This window comes from Callorhinus ursinus, unplaced genomic scaffold, assembly GCF_003265705.2.
Source record: "Callorhinus ursinus isolate GAN/ISIS: 27379988/994484 unplaced genomic scaffold, GSC_fseal_2.0 scaffold4, whole genome shotgun sequence".
Taxonomy (NCBI): domain Eukaryota; kingdom Metazoa; phylum Chordata; class Mammalia; order Carnivora; family Otariidae; genus Callorhinus; species Callorhinus ursinus.
The window spans coordinates 48,409,291-48,417,283 of NW_027397066.1; positions in this window are offsets into that span (position 1 = coordinate 48,409,291).

Below are 7,993 nucleotides of genomic sequence, written 5' to 3' on the forward strand. Positions count from 1 at the left end.
ACATAATTGTAAAACATTCAATAAATGTGTTTTAAACAACTGCGGGATGTGTCCGGTTAACTTCCAAATTATATAGTAGAGTGAGGAGCTAGCCTAGAAAGCCAGCCCATATTTGGTTTCCCTCCTTCAGCCTCCCCCTGTCTAATCGAGCCTAGGATGTTTCTCAATCATTAAGAAACCCCCATCACTATTTAATGTGCTTCTTTAAAATCCAATGAATCATGTCCATTAGCTTCATCTAGATAAGCTCATTAATGAATATATTATCATTATAACTGGCTTTGGACTCCTGAAACAAATAAGAAGAGTGAAACATTGAATCTTTAAGTACCTGGTGTTCTATATTGTGCTTGGATCAAACAAAAACTCATTTCAACAAATTCAAGAAGGAGGAAAAAATAAATAGATGCCTAAAAAAAGTAACAATCTCTTTTCACAGCAATTGTTTCTACAATATTTGGAAGATCAGAGAGCTGTCACTTTCTCTAACTTTATTTGCAATTTTCTGTAGCCAAGCCTGTTTTATCTACTTTGTTAGTGAAGTATTTGTTTTTGCAAAGCCATGGCAATAAAGACAAAATATAACTATAATGCATCATTGCAGGCCTACTGTTTTATCATCTCACACATGTGACAATACAAATAGAGTTTATATTTTAGAAAGTTAATTTTTCAGGTTGCCTAAGTATGGGCAGTTTTACAAGCAAATTTTATACAACTCTCATTGTACAATAATTAGGAGCAAAAATGTAGGGGAAAAAAGGTTGTTTTGGGAGGGGGCCTTAAGCAAAACTTTACAAATATGGGGCACCTGGTTGGCTCAGTCGGTTAAGCATCCAGACTCGATTTCAGCTCAGGTCATGATCTCAGGATCGTGAGATCCAGCCTGGTGTTAGGCTCCACACTCAGCAGGGAGTCTGCTTCTCTCCCTCTCTCTCCCCTTCTTCTGCCCTCTCCCAGACTCACGCTCTTTCTCTCTGTCTCTCTCAAATAAATAAATCTTTAAAAAATAAAAATAAAATTGAAACCTGAATATAAAAATGAGAGATCACATTGTCATGAACAGATATACTCAGTTTAGAATGCATTCCCTGAAGATTTCTGAAGGCCTGTAGCCTTCTATATGTTAAAGAGTAAAGGAACTGACATGAACTACTTATTTCCTTTGAAATCAATCTGGACAAGCTACAGAAGCCAGACAAGAACTTGGACTTAAACCAGGAATTAAAGTTAACAACAACAACAAAAACCCAGCAACAATAGAATTGACAAATCCCTGGGGAGACAGACCATTTTCTTCAACTGGTTTGTGCTAGATGCAAGAAGAATGAACGCCAGTAAGCCAACCCAGAGGTAAGGACAGTCACAGATGGTAAGCAGAGGTTGGAAACAGAGTTTTACATTCTGTTTTTCCCTCTCCCCAGCACAGACTTTACAAATTCATACCAGGCCCTTTCCATCAGAGCAATCAACAGCAGCAGTCCAGACAGAAGCCCCTGGGAGAATCATTAGGTGAGCACAAGTCCTGCTCCCTATTGAGATGAGAAGTTGGAGGAAATGGGAGAGGAATGATCAGAAAACCATGGAAATTAATTCCTCCACTACTTCCCTTTGAAATATCTGGTATGACTGATTACAGCCTGGAGACAATACTCCGGCGAAGCTGCTTCTCCATAGGGATTTATAATGATAACTTCACTCAAGACAATTTTGGGCATGTTGTAGCTTTGGAGTCAGCCACCCTGGCACTCAGTGTTCACTTCTCCCTAAACTCCATGTGGCCAACACAGATAATTCCTGGGTTTGGTCCTTTCTAAAAAGCAATGCAGGCAGTGTAGCTGATATTTCTCCCTAAAAGAGCATGAAGCCACCAGTCAAAGTAACTGAACCCTTGAGGTATATGACTACCTTAAATATAAAATAACTTACTGGAAAACATATTATTCTAAACAGAGTTACTGAAGGGGATGCATAAACACTTTAAAATAATAAATTTGTACTTAAGAAAAGATCAGCAAAAGTAAATCAGAAATAAATTATAGTAATGAATCAAAAGAAGAAAAATGGGGTAAAACAAATGAAACAACCTATTGCATAAGTAGCAAGATGGAATCTGCTGAAGAACAAATTAGTGAGTTAGAAGATCAGATACATGAACTCTCCTAAAGGTAGCAGGAAGGGTTAAAGAGACATAGAGGATATATACATAGAGATAGCTATGCCAATTATCAGATAACAGGAGTCCCAGAAAATTAAAAGCATAAAAACAGACAAATGAAAGATGAAAAATCCCAAATTTAAGTGATCTATATCTATACATTGACAAAGAGGGCAGATAATATGAAATGTGAAAACACTAAAGACTAAAGAAAATTCTGTAAGCCCACAGAAAGGGATCACCTATAAAAGTGCAAGGATCAAAGAATGTCAAATGTTGGTGGAAACAGGAAGACAGTATAATATTCCTAAAATAGTAAAGGAAAATAATATTGAGCCAATAATTTGATTCTACCTTAAAAATAATTTAAATAGGTGGCATAACAACAACAGCAACAGCAACAGCAACAACAAAAATCCCTGACATACAAGGTCTTAGAAAATGTGCCATACAGAGTCTCGAACTAGAAATATTTTGGAAATAAACACTCAAATAATAAGAAAACTTAGAAGACTTAAATATTTGTGCTGATATTTGAACCTCAGTCAGACTGCTTATGAAATCCTATTCTTTTCACTCTACTATACTGTCTTTATATTAATAGTAATATTATCTATTTTGAATGTCTTTGTATTTAAAGCATGGTACAGATGTAAAAACTTTTATATAATTATTAAAATTCAATTCACTTAAATGCCATGACTTCATTACATATTAATTAGAACACCTTTCACTATATTTATAGGATTATAACATTATGATCATACTGGCTTATACAGCCAGTATGTATCCGAGAATGAATGTGAGATCCCCAAAATCACTGGAGGGAGCAGCAGACTTTCCAATTGAATTGACTGTACCATGTGTGTAGCCCTGATCATGTACAAGATATTGTGGTGGTATATAATGTGACTGAGGGTACATGATGGTTATAATGGCATAGTGATAAAAAAGATAGTCATTTTAACTCTTATCTACCAGCCCACATAAATAAATCCTATTTGTTCACCATCAAAATATATCCTAAATATAATCACTTCTTACAACTGCACTGGCACAATCTTGTTTATCACTGCTTCTATGGTAGTAATCTTCTAACTCTTCTCCCTACATCTACACATCTCTTCCTTCTGTATATTTATTTTCCCATTATCAGCTTGAGTGATCATTTTAACACTTTGATCAGATGACAGCATTCTCCTACTCAGTCTTCTCCAGTGGCTTTCCATACATTAAAATAAGCACTTTCCACATACACAGCACTGTTCTCCGTGCCAACATGCACCAACACATTTGTTCCTGAAACATACCTAGGATCCTGATAAGTAAATTAAGGCATAGAGAAATTAAGCATCTTACCCAAAATTATCTAACCAGTAGGTAGCAGTCAACGTTGGAATTTATGGCCTTTCCTTCTGCTTCATTCAGCTCTATCCAGATTGCCTGATTGATGAATGTATTCTCCTCCACTATCGCATTCCTATTACTGCTGTTCTCTTGGTATTAGACTCCCACTCTTTGCTAGACACATGGATGCTTCAGATAAAGACCACACTGTCTAGCCTCTCATGGGGCTACTTGTGGCCATGTGCCTGAGTTATGGGTAAAAAGATATAAGAATAAATGTTCTGAGGAAGCTAAATGAGAAACTTCCTCATCAGATGTCAAGAGGGTCCCTTTGACTCTTCTTTTTCATCTCCTTATCCTTTCTAATCTTTTGGGTGCTGACATGCTGGCGGGTGCTTCAGTAGTCATTTTGAAGCTGGTAGAAGAGACCTAGATTTTAAGGATTAAAGAGAAAGAAAGGGCCTGGGTCCTGGATCATAATCAGCCCTGGATATCCTACCTCCAGACTTCTCTTACTTGAGACAAAAATAAACTCTATATTGCCTATGCACTATTATTTATGTGTTTTTTTTTTGTCACATGTGGCCAAATCAACCCTAACTAAAGAATATTCAAGTGGAAATGTTGAATGTTTAAGTTAGATATAAGAAGAGCTGAGGCCACTTACATTAGATGTTAGTTAACTGTGTAGTACTGAGACATAAATAGCATATGGATACTATTCAAAGTCATGAAATGGATGAATATTTAGAATCCATACAGACATCATTATGACATTTCTTAAACTAATGAAATAAATACATGGATGCAGTAATTATGTTCAAGATATTATGAGAAATCAGGATGTTTATAATATGTTTTTCACTTCTGAGATTGGTATCAGAGCTAATAATAATAAAATATATATTAAGGACTTACTTGTACTGGGTACTTTTACACTTACCATAGGGATTGAATTTTTATATTCACAACAACTCAGTGAGGAAGGTATGAGTTTTATCTCCATTTAAAACAGGAAACTGAGGCTCAGAGAGGTGAATAACTAAAAATTAAAGTGCTTATACACATTGGAAGTTGCAAGTGAGCCCCAGCCATCCAACAGTGTGTACAAACATGTTTGATGCCTCTGTCAGAGAATGCATAATTCTGGTTTGTCATAATTACTTATTCAGTGTCGGTTTCTCCTTAGTATGTGATATTCTCCAAGCTAAGAAACAGGCTTTATGCAGCAGTAACTTCAGAGCAGTAAAGTGGCTAGCACTCAGGAGTCACTGAATAAATGGCTTTGAGTGAACAATGGAGTAAATTGAGGCAAATATCCCAATTCTCCCTTTATTAAATACAACCAAAGGAATAGGTTCTAAAGCCATTTGTATTTCCAATATTAAACAGTTATATTTCCAACATTTACACTGTTGTTTGATTTTTTTTTTTAAGACTGCAGTAAGTCTATTCTTTACCATCAGCGAAGTGAACTAACCAATAACTCACATAATACCTTGCTTGACACATCAAAAACTTATCCTGGAGTTTTCATTTAAGAATGTAAATCTGTGTACACTAAGTGTTAAAGTCTGATTTTAATTAAACCATGCAACCTGATTACAAGATAGTGTAAAGGAAAAGTTTGCTCCAGATAAAATCCCTGTCAGTAGCACTTTTATGATCCTTATTGCTTTTAAGATGTTAGAGCAGCATGATAGACAATCCTACATTCAGTTCTGGTTTTGTGGATTTGTATGACATTGGCTTTCTTCCTTTTCTGAATCCTTTTTTTTTTTTGGTCCTGCTTCATATGGAGGCCACTTCATTAATCCAGCGAAGATCTGAAAGATACTGGGATTTTTGTACATTTTTGCCCATTTGCTCAGTTTTATACCCACTTCCATGCATATATCCACAGAGTCACATGGCTAGATTTTTGGAGATTCCAGTAAATTGCACCGTCCCTTCATAGTAAATAAGAGGCCGCATACCACTCATTACTTCCCTCTCTGCCTTTGTTCACAGACTTGCATATGTGGAAGCAAAAACAGCCGGTCTGTGTTGTCAAAAGTCAAATGCTTTCAAGCAGTTGCCCTGGCTCAATTCCTACCACCCAGCAGATGTAGGAATAGTTTCCCAGCCCTCCATTACAAATCAGAAACTGCATACTGCCAAACAGAGCCAACAAATTCCAGACCCAAATTCCAGAAACTGAAGAATGAAAGATTCACAAAATTGAATAAAACCAAAATAGGGTTCCAAGCAAGATGGGTCTAACCCTTACCATGGTTTACCTGACCCATTCCAGGTATAAACACCTCTAGCTAATGCCAGAGGCTGGTCAAAACACTGGCAGAAGTGGAAAAAAAGGCTTCCCATGACCCATTCAGAAGATCCTAATAAAATCTGCATGACCCCCACTTGCCAAAACATGAACATGATGAATAAACACAAAGCATTATACACACTTAGACTCGCAACATTTTCAAATGTGAGCACTAAAGAAAAAAGAGAAGAAATGGTTCACATGGAAAGATTTCCATTTTCTTTCTATAATGAGTTGTTTAAAATTGTGAGGATTCTTAAATCCCCAGATAAAAGACATTGATTTCATTCAGGCCTGGACTCTATTTTTTTTTTCTTTTCTCAGTTTGGACATTGAATAAACTCCACCAAAACTCCACTGGTATCATCACACACATACTTCAGGTTCCCCAGTAGGAGCCCTTTCTAGAGTTTTCTTGGCAGATCTATACCTACTCTATAGTAGCAGTTATTCTTTTAACACCAGCTCCCTCCCACTACTACTGTTTAGATGCCATAGTCACCACAGTTCCATACTTTTACCAACCTTTGAATAATCAAAGTCATGAAGTATAGACAAAGTGAGTCCAGGTCACATCTGTCAAAAAAAAAAATAGAGGAAGGGAATTTTCATTAAGCACCTACAATGCACCTGAACCATTCTAAGCATTTGACATTGTATTAAGTAATTTAATCTCTGAACAATGTCCTAATATAGTTGTCATTATTATTGACATTTTTTCACAGATGAAGAACCTGAGCCCCAGAAAGTTTAAGCTGACACCTAAGATCACAGAAAGTACTAAGTGGTGGGTTAGGATTCAAATCCAGGCAGTCTCTTTCCAGAGCCGAGACTTTTAACTACTATCTATGCTACTACCTCTCATTAATAATGATAGCTAACTTTAGTTCAGCACTTTCTAGGTCTTTCCTAAGAGCTTTGTGGAAGTGGGGTCATAAGTAGCCATCTCTCCTCCAGTTGCTCAGCAGACTGAGAAAGAATCTTCCTGGATATTCAAGTCATATTAAAGTAGTAGAAACTGGTGTAGTCACCAATATATTTTTCCATGATGGACTTTAGAAATAAAAAGGCAAAAATGGGGGGTGGCTGTATGAAAAAATTGTCTTTGATTACATCCCCAAACCTTGAGTTAACCATGTCCTTTACAAAGCTAAGAAAAATAGTGCAAGATTGATATTTCAATTCATGATGATTTGCTATTTTGTTAATAATTGTTGTATACTACTTGGCAACCCCTTTTTATATGCCCAGTTTAATATTTAAATATGAAGAGAAAACTACTTTGGGCCATCTGAAGGAAAATTTAATCTGAATGCAATGTGCTTCCTGTTCACTGCTTTTTAAACTGAGATTATTCAAAAATGATTTAAATCATTGAGTTCAGAACTTTGATTAAATTATAATTGGAATGAGGATGTGATTAAGAAATTTCAACACATAGGGAGAAAGAGGTAACTAGAGATGTAACAGGATTAAGTATTGTTCTTAAGGAAAGAATACGGTTTTCATTGCTTTCACTATATTAAACACTTAGTAGAAACTTGCTGAGTCCACAACATTCGGAAAGTTGAGATTCTCGGTGTCTGAGCATGAGTGAGAGCAAGATGGGAGAGGAAATTGTTCTCCATGAGAAAGTAATAGAAATGTGGAGGACTTGAATTTGGTAGCCTAGTGAGAGTAGCAAAAGAGATCAGCTTAGAGAAAGAGGCCCGGGGAGATGGTGACAAGCTGAGGTCTAACGAAGCAATATAGTCAGCAAGAAATTCCCTATGGCATGGAAGACCTGATAAATTTTTAAGTTAGTGGTTTCTATTTGAATTTGAAATTTTTTCTTCCTTGGGCTCTAATTACCCTTTGCTTCCCTGTTGGTAAGTGTCGGTAATATGCAATAACCTTGTATGAGTAATGATGTAGGAAAATGAAGGGAAAAATCAGGCCAACTGGGTCTGGCATGATGGCAGTGACAAAAGTTGACAGTTAGGGTGAGAAAATGGTGAAAATGGTGAAGCTGGATGGATGAAGCATCTTGTTAGTGGAGCATTGCAAGCCCCTGCAAGTGACCGGGGACATAAGGTGGCCCCAGAGAGTTAGATCAATTGATCTATATACCTATCTGAGAGTCGAAAGAAGAAAGAAAGAAAGAAAGAAAGAAAGAAAGAAAGAAAGAAAGAAAGAAA